This window comes from Brienomyrus brachyistius, chromosome 8, assembly GCF_023856365.1.
Source record: "Brienomyrus brachyistius isolate T26 chromosome 8, BBRACH_0.4, whole genome shotgun sequence".
Classification (NCBI taxonomy): domain Eukaryota; kingdom Metazoa; phylum Chordata; class Actinopteri; order Osteoglossiformes; family Mormyridae; genus Brienomyrus; species Brienomyrus brachyistius.
Genome location: NC_064540.1, coordinates 2,908,675 through 2,923,944, shown reverse-complemented (window position 1 = coordinate 2,923,944; position 15,270 = coordinate 2,908,675). Strand labels below are relative to the sequence as shown.

At 43.2% G+C, this 15,270-nt stretch overlaps 1 protein-coding gene across 3 annotated transcripts in view; it reads right to left on the bottom strand.

Moving 5' to 3' along the window:
• asic1b (acid-sensing (proton-gated) ion channel 1b) overlaps positions 1-15,270 on the bottom strand; it is a 140,222-nt gene that overhangs the window by 24,448 nt on the left and 100,504 nt on the right. The window lies entirely within an intron of this gene.

Sequence of the window (15,270 nt, the reverse complement as noted above, 5' to 3'; positions counted from 1 at the left end):
GGCCTAAGTCATCTTTTATGGGTTTTTTTTCCTCCGCATGCAGAAACATATATCTTTCCGCTAATCCACATTTCCCAGATGCCAATTGTTTATTGATTTTTTTTGAAGCAGCCATTAAAAAGTATATATAACCTAATAGATATTTTGCTTCTGCCCACTTAGTTGGATCTGTCACACAATTTACGATACGGCGGCGTTGCAATTTTCCAAATGACTTGCAAGAAGTCGTTCTAAGAGAAAGCTTAATGCACATCGTGAACCGTGCTCTATATGTGGAATCACAAACACGTTTTGCGCCTGTTGTTGCTCAAAACATCAGTCGCTTTCACCCAAATTGCAAATGACGTCGCGTCAACTTCTCAGGAATAAATTTACACAGAGCCCACATTCCTGCTATTTTTTCGTTGAGCTGAAGTATGTGCAAACTGCTTCGCGGTTCACTTACTTCTCCAGTATAACAGTGGTCACAGGAATAGTTATGAAATGATGCGACGTGTCTGATGACATAAGGGCTTTACTGTTGGGCAGTAGCCTACCGATAGAAGTCCATGTGGCGCCCTGGGCAAACTTCACTGCCGGTGTTCTGTCGAGTTGAGCTACTTTGTCTAGGTAGGCTACCGTAGGGCTAATCGATAGTCCTAACCCTAACCCTAACCCCCCAAAAAACCCTAAAATTCCAAATCGGTGCAACTGCACATGCGCATAACACGTCTCGATAGGTATCTCAACTCGTCAGAACACCGGCGCCCCCTTTCCGAGACAAAGTATAATTGGCTTGCAAGGTCGGCATCTATCGAGAAAATGGCGCAGGATTATACAAGACTACACAGGACCAAGAGGTTTCATGTACCATCGAAAGGGGTATATCAGTCGTGTACTATAATTGTGTGCAGGTATAGTGTTTGTTTGCATGTAAAGAAATACAACACTTTTCTACAGGACAGCTGAAGACACCACCGACCGGAACTGTGTTGGCTGCTACTGCTTTTACTACAGACCCAGCCTCAGATCCTAAACTAACAGCATACTGTCGAACATGTAGGTCTGTGTGTGCGCAGGCTGAACGACATTTTAAGCCAGATGATTCCCCCCTCCCCCCACCCCACATCTTGTAATGCAGAAATAAAGCAAATGTTTGGCTGCGAATAACAGCTTGTAATGCAAAAACAAATGTCCTGCTTGGCCAGGTAAAACAGTTTGTGAGCTGCATGAGGAAATACCCTTAGCAAAAAGTAGTTTATTCAAGTGTACTACGAGTATACTTATTTTATACTAAGACTGAGGCAGTATACTTGAAGTTTATTTTTTATTTACTATATTTTATATACTTAAGAATAGTATAGTAAAATATACTTCACTTATACTGTTAAGTATAAAGAGAAGTCTAAGACTAAGTGCATTAATACTTAAACTTATACTTTGAAGTATTAAATTAGTATACTTTCTAGTACATTAGAAGTACTTATACTCAAGCATACTTAATAACATGAACTTCAAGTATTCTACTTTTTGCTAAAGAGTAAGGCAGATACTTTCCCAGAATGTTAGTGATTTGCCCCATCCATTCATTTTCCAAACTGCTTATCCAACTGGGTCAAGGGGGGTCCGGAGCCTATCCCAGAAGCAATGGGCACGAGGCAGGGAACAACCCAGGATGGGGGGCCAGCCCATCGCAGGGCACACTCACACACCATTCACTCACACATGCTCTCCTACGAGCAATTTAGCAAGTCCAATTAGCCTCAACATGTCTCTGGACTGTGCGGGGAAACCCGGAGTACCCGGAGGAAACCCCACGATGACATGGGGAGAACATGCAAACTCTACACACGTGACCCAGGCGGAGACTCGAACCCGGGTCCCAGAGGTGTGTTGTTTGTATTGTGCCTGTATTATTATTATATACCTTGCATTTACTCCTCTCCGCTGTGTGTTTTGTGTCCCGTATTTAATCTGTCTGTAACTGTTAATTGTCTGTTGTTATCTCTTGTTACACCATTTTCGTGAAAACACCGCAGCATCAGCCCCCCTCCCAGAGTGAAGACACCTGCTCCGCTCTCTACTTAACCCTGTTCTGCCTCTCATTCAGTGCCGGTTTCCCCTCAGACCCTCCCTGTGTGCCCACCAGTGTTGAGGAAGTTACTCGCAAAAGTGACCCATTAAAGACAGAGATGGAGTATAGAGAGTCAGTCAGAGTCCTCGAATCGCTGGTTGAAAAACAATCTTGGTGTGGATTTGTACTTTCTGGACAGGAGCTTTCCACCTCTGTCTTTAATGGATTAGTTTTGTGAGTAACTTCCCCAGCACTGATGCCCGCCTCTTGTCTGGAATGTTCTGTGTAGGACTGACTTCTCCTGCTCTGCGACCCCGACTCCGAACCGACCCGGCGATTCCAGTTCTGTTTGCCTGCCCCCCATATTAAAGCCCCCGTGTGCCTCATTCTGGGTTTTCCGTGTTTCTCTTCACTACAATGTCCCTAATAGCTATGAAATCTGTGACACAGAAAAGTCCACCAGCATTGGTCATGCGGCAATAATGATTCCGATTCTAAAGGTTCTGAGATGGACGACACATTATAGATATTTGTTTATATACATGACATAATGAATACATTTAAGCATATCGATTAATTCTCCATCTAGATAACATACTGACAGGCCTCATATCAACAGTTGCTTAGATGTTTACACATTTCCATATTCAAATGAATATTTAAATACCATACGCGTAAATGACAAATATTATCCAGATTCGATATTCATATTCACACATTTGAAATGGGACACTAGGACGGCTAGGTAAACCCTAAAAACCCATAATTTATAGCATACTGTCTACAGTATCTATCCCCAATGGACCCAGAAGTAAACCTAAGAGCAAATATATGATATTTTAAAGCTTTTCCTCAATGTCAGACTCACAGGGGAGACTCTGGCCTTCCTTCAGATAGATGAAATGTGACCAATTTTAATGCTTCCAGGTGCAAACAGGAATACGAAATTTCGGTTTGTAGGTGAAAAACCTGCGTTGAAATTTAACTCACGCATCCTTAAGTGAAACAACTTACCGAGTGACGACTTGGGATGACAGTTCAGGGAAACAGACAATAACTTAACAGGACATAATCTCCTCCTACACCAGCACCTTTAGCTGTTCCCATCGCGTAACAATAAATCCCCCTTCTATTAAATGTACGCGCCGGTCTCTTCCAAACTCCAGTCCTGGCTAAAGAGCGGAATGATCCAGTGCTCTAATCCCGCCAAGGGGGTAATGATCCACACCAGAGAGAAACATGAGCCTGTAGCTCATTTCAATTAATATTCCATAGTGTTTCTATTAGCAGGATCATTGTGATTAATTATCATGTGAGGCTGGAAAGAGACGCTGAGCTTTTCTGTTACTGCGGGAAAAGCAGAAGATAGAATCCAGAGCCGATCGGTCTGGCTGCTTCTACGATATTTGTCCCTAAAAGGGCCCATTCGGGCAAAGAATGGTACCTCCGGCTGCTATACACCTGACGCGCCTCGGCCATCTGTATCTTTCATCCAACTTTGTGAATCTTGTTACAGATGTTGCAATGAGTTTGGTTTCGATGGGTCGTAAATCTACGCAGTGCTTTCTGAGACCGGTAGAAGGTGCAGTTATCAGGGACCCAGATTTCTTTGTGCTAGTTACAAAATCAAAGTCCAGAAAGACTGCTGCTCATTTAAGTGGAACAATTAAGCGACATTAATTTTTATATAAAAGAGTAAATATTACTGGTTGGTGTTGGTTGGAAGGGGCACATATGCAGACGTGCTGCTTAGAGCATTTCATCTGAATGTAGCCTGAATTGAGAGATTTCTTAAAAGGATTCTGTATTCTGAAGCATAAAAAAGCCAACAGCCAGTGTTTTTCCATCTATAAAAATACCAGTGTACCAGTGTACAGCAATCTTTAACCTGAAATGCTTATAAGCCAGCATGGTGTCAATTTTAATCAAACACTGACGAACAGCATTCTCAGCTGAACCATTAAACTGATTGTCCTGCCCCCTGGTGTTCATCCATAGCATAGACGAGCTCATTTAAATATTTCACAAAAAGAAGGAATTAGATGATTGGCTGTAAGACGTTACTGTTGAAAATAGCAGTAATATAAAAGCGGAAGAATGGAATTCCAGTCAAAAAAACCAAATGATTCTGTGTGTTTCAGCCTCAAACTAAAAATAAAGTGTTTTATTCGCAAGATAGAGATTTGAGGAAAAACAGCTGCTCCCATTTTAAAATGACAAATCCGAACGAATTCAGTCGCCTACTCGCAAAGCATCTCCTTCGCATGCTCTGTAGATTGTGTTAGTTCATTCGTCATTTTAAATTAGGAATAACAAACCTATTCAAAGTACCTGTGTTTTCACAGGTACTGACAAGGGGAGAGTAAGTATTACAGTGATTATAATTGCATTAAATAAATCCTGCAATTGCTTACTCTTGTCAGATGTGTGCATGTGTGGGAGGGGGCGGAGACTATTTTTGCCATTACAGGGGACAAGGCCTTCCCAGAGGACATTTACACACACACACACACACACACACACACACACACACTTCATGGGCAATTTATACTGACTGAGGACCTTATATGACAGAGGGAGAACATGAAAAATACACACACACACACACACACACACACACACACACACACACACACACAGAGCAGATAGTTGAACCTCAAACCCTGTGGGTGTGCAGAAGCCGACCCACGGAGCCAAAGATGCACCCACGTTAAATAATTTGATTAAAAATTAAATTCAAAGATCGCCACCTTTTCGAATGAGCTCACAAGGAATCTTGACTGAATGTAGGTGATTATTTTTTAATGATACATTCACACACTCCAAGCACGCTCACATACATACATACAGAAATGGCCCGGGAGAATAGAGTAGCTTAAAATGCTTTTACTTCAAGATATACTCAGTCTGAGCCTCTACAGTATGCTTGTATTTTCTGCCCATGTATTGAGATTTTGTGTGTGTTTGTGTCTGTGTGTGCTGACAGAGCAGGGTAATCCAGGGGCCACAGAACTGCAAAGCTAAGCCGTCACTCCTACTCGCTGCAGTCCCAAAGATTCGTGGATGTTTCATCTCACAGCGTTACAGCAAGTGGCATGCTGGTGCAGAACCCAGAAACAAAGCCTTGCTTGTAAGGTTACAAGCTATATTTGACTGCAATGGGAGTTCGTTATTTTGGCAGGTCGTTTAGATACCCCAGTGGGAGAATAGTATGTACGATGATTAATAACTTACATTTAAATTATATACTGAATGTACAGACTATAAAATACTTTCATTGCAATATGCTTGTGTATGCGATTGACAACAATCGCTTGATGGTTCTATTAACAATCTTTACTCATTTTCGAAATGTTGCTCTTCATCTTCATTGACCGTTTCTTTCAGTCGGATCATGCTAGATTCTCAGAGTCCTTCACATCGCTCCCCTTCCCCATCATTGCAATGGCCAGGTGCCCCCTGCCTGAGGCAAAGTGAAATTAGTGCCCCACATTGCATGGCTCTTCTGTACCGGCGTCGCACAGACCGCAAAGTCAATTCCACTTTGTCTCGGACGGTGTGCACCTCGCTGAAACAGACCGGCTAAGACGGCCCCCCCTCAGAAGCCGCCGCCCTAGGGTACAGCCTCTCTCGCCGACACGATTGGCCGGCCATGCTTTCAGTCCCCGGTGAGCCCAGAGCTTTGATTGAACGGTTTCGGCAAAATATCCACCAGGTGATACTTATCAAACTGCCAGCCAAGCAAACACAGCGACTCCCAGTAGGACGACTAGGGGTGAAGATCGAGCAGATCAAGATACAGTACTATACCGAACAATGGGAATTGGTGTTACAATGGAGTCATCAGTCTGGGAGACAGCTGGGGGGGGCCTGAGGCCCTGCTCAGAAGAAGAATTCCCATACGTCCCTCAGAGAGGTAAGGTAAATGCAAACCCTGTGCTGATTTCGCACCGGCAGGTTTGTGGCGGTGAGTCACTGTCCCAGCCAGCTGGCATGCACGACGAATATCTGTAACCGCGGCAACAGGGGCAGGTTGTAATCTGACAGATGGCGCGTTACGTGAGAGGCGTAGGTTAAGGAAACAAAGGGAAGGGAAGCAGGAGGACACGCGTGCTTGTTTTCCACGCCTCACTTCCATCTCACAAAGCCGCCTGCTACCACCTGCCTTAAGATGCTGCTGTTCCATGTTGGCTGCTCTCGCGTTAATCCTGACAGGCAGAAAGTCAGACAGCCGAGAAGTTGGTGCGAAACGGCTTTGGTTATAAACACACGCCTCCATATCTCTTTCTCCACCCAAACCCAGATAAAGGCCGTTTGAAAGGGAAAAAGTCTTATTTCCCAGATGTAGACAAAAGTCGTGCCATAAATTACAATTCTCTGATTCCTTTAGACAGTCCACAAACAATTCACACGCATCATGCTGAAATGTTTCATTTGTCTGTATTCCCAGATGAGACCCGGGAGAGGCCTGCAATTAGCAATCTTAAGAAAGTGCTTAATTTGAATTTCTCTGAATGCGAATCCCAACATGCAAGTTAAAAATCAAATTAAATCGCAAGTTGCTTTAGAATTAAATGTTTCCAAGAAACAACAAATGACTTTTTCTAGGTAAGCCTGAGAAGAACCAGCCCGGGAGTTTGCTGTGAAAGGAATCAATCATCCAGTGACAGGTGAAATATACAGGGTGACGTGGGAAATAGGTCACACATTTAGCACTGGTTATGGCTGGGGGGGTTTAGTGTCAGAAAATCAAAACACGGTTGCAGATGAATCAATGGATAAATATTGTAAGCCCCCCACCCTAACAGTTCACCTCCCAGAAGCAGAGTGATAATCAGACTCTTCAGGCTAACATCACTGTCATGGGTGAGAATCCTGCCGTACAATTTACCGTGTATATCGTTGGTCCGATGTTTGGAAGCAGAGATACCAGGCGGTATGTGAAGGATTCAGTGTGAGAGTCCCCCCCCCCAGATTATGACATGGGTCCTTGTTGTAACCCCTGCAAGGTGTTTGTGATGGTTTGGGGTTGCTGGGAGCCTCTGTCTGTCATTGGGAGACCATCGCTAATGGACCTATAATCAGTAAATGTCTGTGACATAAAACGGAAACGACAAAGACGTAAGGCCGTGTGCAATCCTGTCATGGCTTGGGAGCGCCAGGTGACACCCATATAAAGCCCAAAAACCTGGTATAACTCCGGTGTGGAGGAACGTCAAACTACTTGCCGAAGTGAAATTTCTTTTGTTTTTATCGCTCGTGCTCCTCCTCCTCAGCTTCACCCTGCCCAAGAGCCCCTATTACACTGCTGTATGCAGCCATGGCTTATGGAGACAGAGCACATCTCTAGAAGCTGTCAGATGTGAATAAAGAGCAGGTCTAATGAAACACACGGGGCCTGCAGAGATGCACTGTTGGAAGCATTATCTTCGGTTAGTCAGAGGAGGGCAGCAGGGAGCCGAAGCAAGTACACAAATGTACAGGCACGCAGATATATACACGCGCTCACACACACACAGAACCTCCGTCCCTCAGGTCTAGCAGAGAAATATAGCAAAATTTCCTTGGGCATTTTATTTCAATTTGACTTCATTCCAGATCCTAATGGTTTAGGGAATACATTAGCGATAGGCAAGAACCTCTCCCTCCCACCACGAAATCCCGAATCTCTGACCACAAGCAACAAAAGTGACACTTCAGGGAATCTAAACCGTGAACATGAGTAATTTTTAACATTTAATCACCCCAGCAGCATGACAAAAGGCTGTCAGTTAATCAGAAAATTACGTCCGTAACCAGCATAAATACACACTCAGTACACTAACACACGGTTATTTGTACATCATTTTCAAGGAGACTTCTATACCTTTTCGCTCTCGCAAACACTAAACATACCAATGCAGGATTATGCTATAGATGTCATAGTATTTCACCCTCATGCTTGCAGGCAAAATGGTTTTCATTTAACTACCGTCGTGGGGGAGATAACGGCATATGGTATTTCATATGGTATTTGAAAGTCGAAAACCCTTAGTGATTTTTACGCCGAGTAATAAAATGATAATAGTAATAAACTTTTTGAGGTCTCGTTCATGGAGTGGGGATTTCAGGCAGCACGGGACAGTTTCATCATCTGAGCTAGACTTTCATATTTCCGAAACACCAAACCAAACATGTCAGAAGGAACTTTCTATGATGTATGATAATAGAATAAACGAGAGGATCAAATACAAAAACGCTGTTGTAAAAAGACATACATAGTTTTTAGCAGAAAATAATAAAGTAGGCCTGTATCACCTGTATCAGAACGTTACAGACGATACATTTATTTAAAATAAATAAATAAATAAATAAATATCATACATTATTTAAACTTCTGTGGACATTATAATCTGTTACATAAAATCCCTTTATTTCATAGTGTTGCGTGTACATGCGCAACGGTAAAAAGAAATTAACATCGCGTGTACACGGTAAAGCGCTGATAACGGGTACTTAGGCTGAAAGTACTTGATCATGTTTATTCCTCACACATTTACGCTTTTCACCTGCTCTCTGAATTACGTGGCTGCCACTTTTATGCGAAGCAAATTGGATATTTTATCCGTCTAATTTTACGGCGTTTTAAACTAGATCAATTGGAGTTAAGCACCTCGCTGAGACGCGCTAACATCCCAAAGAAGCTGGTGCAGCTGGGCGATCGTGTGGCGGCGAGTTATTGACTGTCCTTGTCAAATCACTGGGGACACAAAATCCAGAATGTTTCAGGTCTTCATGACCCTACATTTGCGGTATAATTGCAGTGTTAACCTAGCGCTTCTAAGGCGACGGCGACATGTGGTTTGATGTATTTATACGCTGGATTTCGTACTGTAGATTAATAAAAAATGTAATGAGTTATATCACAGCAGTAACGGGCGCGTGGGGGCAGCTATAGGCCTATAGAACGGACTATGCATTAATGGTGGCAATTTCAGGTCCAGAAAGTAAAAAATACAGACCATGATTTACTTTCAACAAGGATTTTTACTTTCTGGACCTGAAATTGCCACCGCTGGAAATACGACATTGACACCGAAGACCTTAGAAATGGATGAACTGGGCTGTATGACACGGAAAGCGCAGAATACAGCTGTTAGTAACCTTATTTTTAAAGTCCTGACCAATTTGCTGTTACACATATTGACGAGGTTGCAGAGTGTATTGAAAAGATAAAACAAAGTTAGAATGTTATTTTACATGTTTTTACTTTAAGACTAGAAAAATATCACAATACATCCTCCTAACATTTTTTGGTATAAACAGATGAACATCTAATCATTACAGTCACTTTTTTGCACAATTTAAGGAAATGTGTTTTTTTATGTTATAACAAGATACCATGTTGAGAAAGATGTTACTCTTTCTCGGAAGTCCTTCTACTCATCGTTACAACTTTTAAATCTCTAAAATTATTTTCTAATCAGCCTCAAAATGCTTTGGAGTTCCAAACTCATGCTATTAACCTGTTGCCTCGTAATTACACAGTATTTGTTTTTCCACCACAAGCTGAGAGACGGTAAGATGTCCGAAGCAGCCCCACACGGCTCCATCCAGCCGAGCCCCGTCCCCACCTCAGCTGATGGGCAGCTTAGCTGGAAGTGCAGCCTGCGGCAAACGGCTCAGCGGACCTTCTACATGGAAGAACGGTCCTGTGGGACTGCGGGACGGGTTTTTTGTCCTCCTGAGATTGACTGCTGATGTAGTAATAATAGAAACCAAGTTTAGAAACTCAACCCCGGCGGGATTATTGCTGTCACACCGGCTGGGTAACCCATTATCCACTGGCTGTAACTGACAATGCACTGCATTACTGTCTCAAAAACTGCGTTGTTTTCATCATGTTTTCATCAGTTCACTGAACCAGTGCTTTTTTTTAATCTGTAGTACTGGAGCCCATCGGCACGGCATTTTTTACATTAAGCCGTAAATAAACGTTGGTTTAGTAATCGAGGGCTTGGTTATTAGTTAATTAGATGCCTGGGGTTGAGTAGGGACCAAAAGCAGCGAATAGCACCAATTAACTGCTTGGAGCGGAGGCCGAGATATGGGCAGCATATAGCAGTACAAATTAAAATGCATTTTAGCTGCTGCGACTTCCCCATATTCCTGGATTCTTTGGATCCAGCTGACACCAGCCGTGTTCTGCAGTAAAGAGCACAACCATTTTCTCCTGACGGACCCACAGCCATCTCCTGTGCCTCTTTTTCTAAATCATCACACAATCTGATTAAAATAATAAAATGCTAAATAGGTTCGGGTGAGGTGTAATAAAAATATAGCAAGGCAGTTGTGTTTGCGAAGAGGTTTGGGCACTCCTGCTGTATTCACCACAATGACCTGTTTAAATCACGTTCTATTCAGCGATCCTCACTATGAAGTCTGGCGGCTGGACTACCCCCCCCCCCCCCCCCCCAACGCCACTGCTGATGACAATCAGCTTCCCACTGCCTTAACACGAATAAATCAGTGAGCGCTTTGCACGGCGGTAGACACGTAACATGCATCTCCATTAGTTAAGAAAGGATGTAAATACGATGAAGTGAAATTATTAGTAAACTGGCATCTGTATATTGCATGTTTTTTAATTAGGACTTTGTGGATGCCTGTACATTGCCGCTACAAAAAGGGGAGCATTCTAAAGTGCTCTGCATAATTGAGAATGCAGGGTCTGTCCCTGGAACAACTGGGCGTAAGGGACCTTGCTCAAAGGTCCAATGGTGAAACCACTCGACCGTCCCTGGGATTTGAGAAGATGATTTTCCGATCACAGGCACAGCATCATTATTGTATTTAATATGACTATTCAGGCTGCTCTTCATACTATACCACAAACTAAATGTACTTGTACCTATAGATCGCGCTTATTCGAGGTTGCTGACAAATATCCTTAGCAAAACGCTGCCCTCCGGTGGTGAGGAAAAGCAAATGTAACACCGTGGCGAGGGGCCTGTGACCCCGGGGCTCCTTCACGTCCGGCAGGAGAGCGACACCTCGATTGTGTGATAATTTGCACAGCACTTCAAGGCTCACTGAAGTCAAAAAGACGCTCCTCTCCCTCCTACGTAAAACACGCCAATAACTCATTGATGTCAATGCTTGGTGATTTAGCTAAATAACGTACAACGAGCAAGCAATTAATCATTGTTTTGCGCACTTGAACAATACAATAACGCAAAGGCAAAAGAAAGAATCATCAGCACGTAAACAATAAAGCACAGGGATAGATTATTCAGTATTACTAAAAAGCACTTTTCATGAATGCAAAGCGGACAAAGAACTTCAAGGAACGTTTAAAAAGAATTCGTTTTGAATGCTGGCATAGTGTAAATTAACTAAACACAAAACCAGTAAACTGACAACAAGGAACTGAAAAGGTGGAAATGCGACAATCTTCTATTTGTAATTCATGTTTTTCAATATAACCCGATTTAAAAGAACGTGAATATTTTACATATGCATCTATTTATTAAAAACTCCTCATTGGAAACACACGCGGAGTATAACAGAAGCCAAACCAATCAAAATAAAGAAAATAGCATTTGCCCTTCACTGTAACATGGTAAAAATTATGTGGATGTTGTGATTTATGCTATTGTTTTGTTCTGCTTTTCAAGGCTGTAATAATGAGTAAAAATGTAGAAGTAAAAATGAGCGTCACTTATTTCGATTTATCATTGCGCTTGGAGCTTGGCGGTTTTTATATTAATGCAGTTTCCAACTATCTCCCCGTTAACTGCCAGCAGCAACGCAGGCACAGTATGGAAAAACCTGTCCTCTAGACAGCAGGAAATCAAATTGTATTCCCTTCATTATTGAAACTGTCTCCATTGTCTGTTGCCGTGGTGATTCCAGCTCGACATCTCATGCTAATATAGGTCCCAGACGTCGCAGTGCGCAACTATCACGATCTACTGTTGCGAGAAACAATCAGTTGAATCATCCTGGATAATGTCACACAAATGAATCACAAATGTTCTAAAATAATCATCATAACAGAAAATGGCAGCCCATTACCATTAAGTTTATCTTTAGAATAATTCAGTTTATCGTTTTCTGTTCGATCCGCGGTTCGCACCCGGATTACACCCAGGCGTGGAAATTGGATGGCAATACGACATTCGGCGATTTAAAAGGGATTAAGATCAGAAAGTCAATGCGTTCATTTAGGGACGTTGACCGATTAATTTGCGCTGAAGCTGCATTTGGCAAAGCGTCGTCATAAGTGATTTGCAATAAGTGGCCTTTCGCAACATTTAAACACGCAGAGACCATAAACTTTGCGCTAATCCATATGAGCAATCTGTGATGCACGCCTGCTGACGATTCTTTTTGGATGTTCTGGACCTAAACATCGCCACTACGGACAGCACATTCCTATGATAAAAACCTTAAAGAGATCTTGCAGAAAGCTGAAGACACAGCGCCATCTTTACACATATCATATAGTCCACGGATACTGGCTTTTTGTGATGGTTTATAACAGTGATGGCAGTGAGCTATTTATATCCATGGCAAGTATCAGATTCATCCAATTTCAGGTCACTGGATGCACGGACCAAGGTCGCTCATAATTGTAGCTGCGTTTAAAGTAGGCAGACTTCATATGCACTTCCGGTAGAGGCAGCTGATCTCATATTTCGTCATAAGCAGAAAAGGGCAGCTGAAGTGAAATGGTCCGGGAAAGTCAGAGAGCATCTGGGCTAAGTAAATGTGCCGCAGTGATTTATACATAAAATTAACGTTAACACTTATAACATCCGGCCAGTGGTCTGGGCAAAGTTGTAGAACTGTCCCACAATTTATTCACACACGTTTCTCCTTGTCACTAAGTTATGCATCACAAGCATTTTTTTTGTACCAGCAGATGGAAATAAAAGCCTTCTGAGGGACAGACAGAAAGTGAGCAAAGACCAGGATAGGGACGCTAATGGGTGATTTTTATTTCTGTAAACCGAACAGTCTAAAAGTAATAGGGTCCAGTTTCACAGATCGGATAGAACAACTTCTCGCAATAGAGTTTCTTTCTTTTTTTTTTAAAGGTCGAGAGGCGTCGAGAATTTGGGGACTGCCTTTGGCAATAATATAAGAGTTGAATATTGCTGTTGACGTTTCTACAGTATGTCCCTACCAAACACGTCAGGTGTTTTGGATTTAGGGGGAACAGATGCGCAGATCCTCCTCTGCCTGCTTACTTACTGACTTTGTCTGGCATCTCAATGAACCAGCGATTTCATCTGTCACACACCATTATCTCATATGTCACCGTATTTAAGATGATGTCGATTATGCCTTTCTTGCTGAGATGACCATCTCCGTCCTACGCCATTTCGATTATTTTCCTAAAACCGGAGACGTATTGCCGGAGGGTTCGGAGACAGATCCGCTGCAGGTGAAAACAGCTCGGGTGGACGAGGCGGTATCGGTTTCTCAGTGCTGGTAAATGTTTAATACGCTGCTGATGTCAGCGATCTCGGCGAGAGCCTTAATTAAGCAATGCGGATGCACCTCAAGTTACGGCACAAGAGCACAGCCCTCACTAACACATCAGCCCTCCCGCCAAGGGGCGCTAAGTGCAGACGTCAGGAAACAGTGCGGCTTTATCTCACTCTCGTCTGCTATCGCGTTCGCCATGCATATATAGCGACTCCTTTGGGTCGTGCACTCATTTATGGAACGGATGCTTTAAAAGAATTTTCCAATTTAGATTTAGGTAGTTCTAAATGTGCGATAAATACAGCTTTTGAGTAATGCCCCGCATAAAAAAATACATATTATAAACAGGCCCGCTTGACAGGAGAGAGACAGTAATTGGGATAAAATAGCTGAAAATTCGCATGGCAGACACGCGGGCCTACGAGCCCAAAAGGCTTTCCGTAACTCCATAAGTGCCATTTGAATTGTTTCTCAGATCAAACTGAACTTCCTTACTTATAAAAACAGCCCCAAATATATCTGATATAAGTTCTAAGAATATAACGTCAATTTATCACATAACACTGCCTGTGTTTAAGGTAGTTAATCAAGCCGTTTTTATTGAACACCCCTTTCCAAAGCCCTTATCCAATAAAAGGGTTATATGAGATTTATTAAAAATAACACAATTTAGTTATCCTCCTTCGGGTCAACGGTCTGACTGCAACCTATGAAAACATTCTGTCTACCACACACAGCAGCAACCTCTCACAAATACAGTGCTCAGTATCGGACAGCCCCGAAGCCCCGCCCCCGACGCCGCATTGGCTGGAGATGACTGCGTGTGCCAGCCACACCCACCCTTCCCTGAGACTGCGCCACCAGCAGTGCTAGGGGCTCCTACTGCCTGACGCAGCGGCCGTAGCTACTGACCAGCCCTCTCGTCCCTGCGGACCATCTCCTGTTGTTTTTTCCTATTTCCACTTTCATTCAGAGGAAATTGCTACTTGTTTCTCATCTCTTTATCTCAGGCTCAACATGTACCTGGCAGAGTGAGGCCATCAGCAGCCCTCTCCAGCACCCTGGGGCTCCTGTACCTACTCCTCCTCCTTTTCCAGCGGGGGAGGGAGTTGATTCTCAGATTTTTTTAAGGAAAGGGACATAAGAGGGGCCAACCTTATCATCAATGATGTTCTGAATCAGTGAGTGACAGAGGAGGGGCACTCTGGGGGTAAATCATTTTCAGCTGGGACCAGTGCCCCCATGACACCTTCCCTGTGTATGTCCCTGCCCCAATTAAATTCAATCCCCCGCCCAGAAACTCCCCCCATTCCCACCCTCCCAAGGCTACCCCTGATTGTGTCAAATAAATCTTGTCTTTGAGGGACCAAATCAGGTGAAACCTCCACTAACTGTGTGTTTGCTGATGTTCACACTCTGCCTGAATATGTAAAATATATCGAAGTAATACTTATGTAGACATAGGTTCCGGACCCCGTGACCCTGGAGAGGACAAGCAGTTTCAGGACATGGAGGGATGGATGGATGGATGGATGGATGGAGGGATTTATGTAGACACTGAGATGATGGTTGATGCCTCTGAAAGAGTGGAGGTGAGCAGTGCTGAATGTGAGCCCCCTGGACATGTGTGGTGTTTTGGGATGGATGCTCACAGGACACTCTGCCAAAGGGTTTGTTTCATTAAATAGAAAATGCATCAAGTGTAATCGATAGACATAATATTATAATAATATTACGGCACC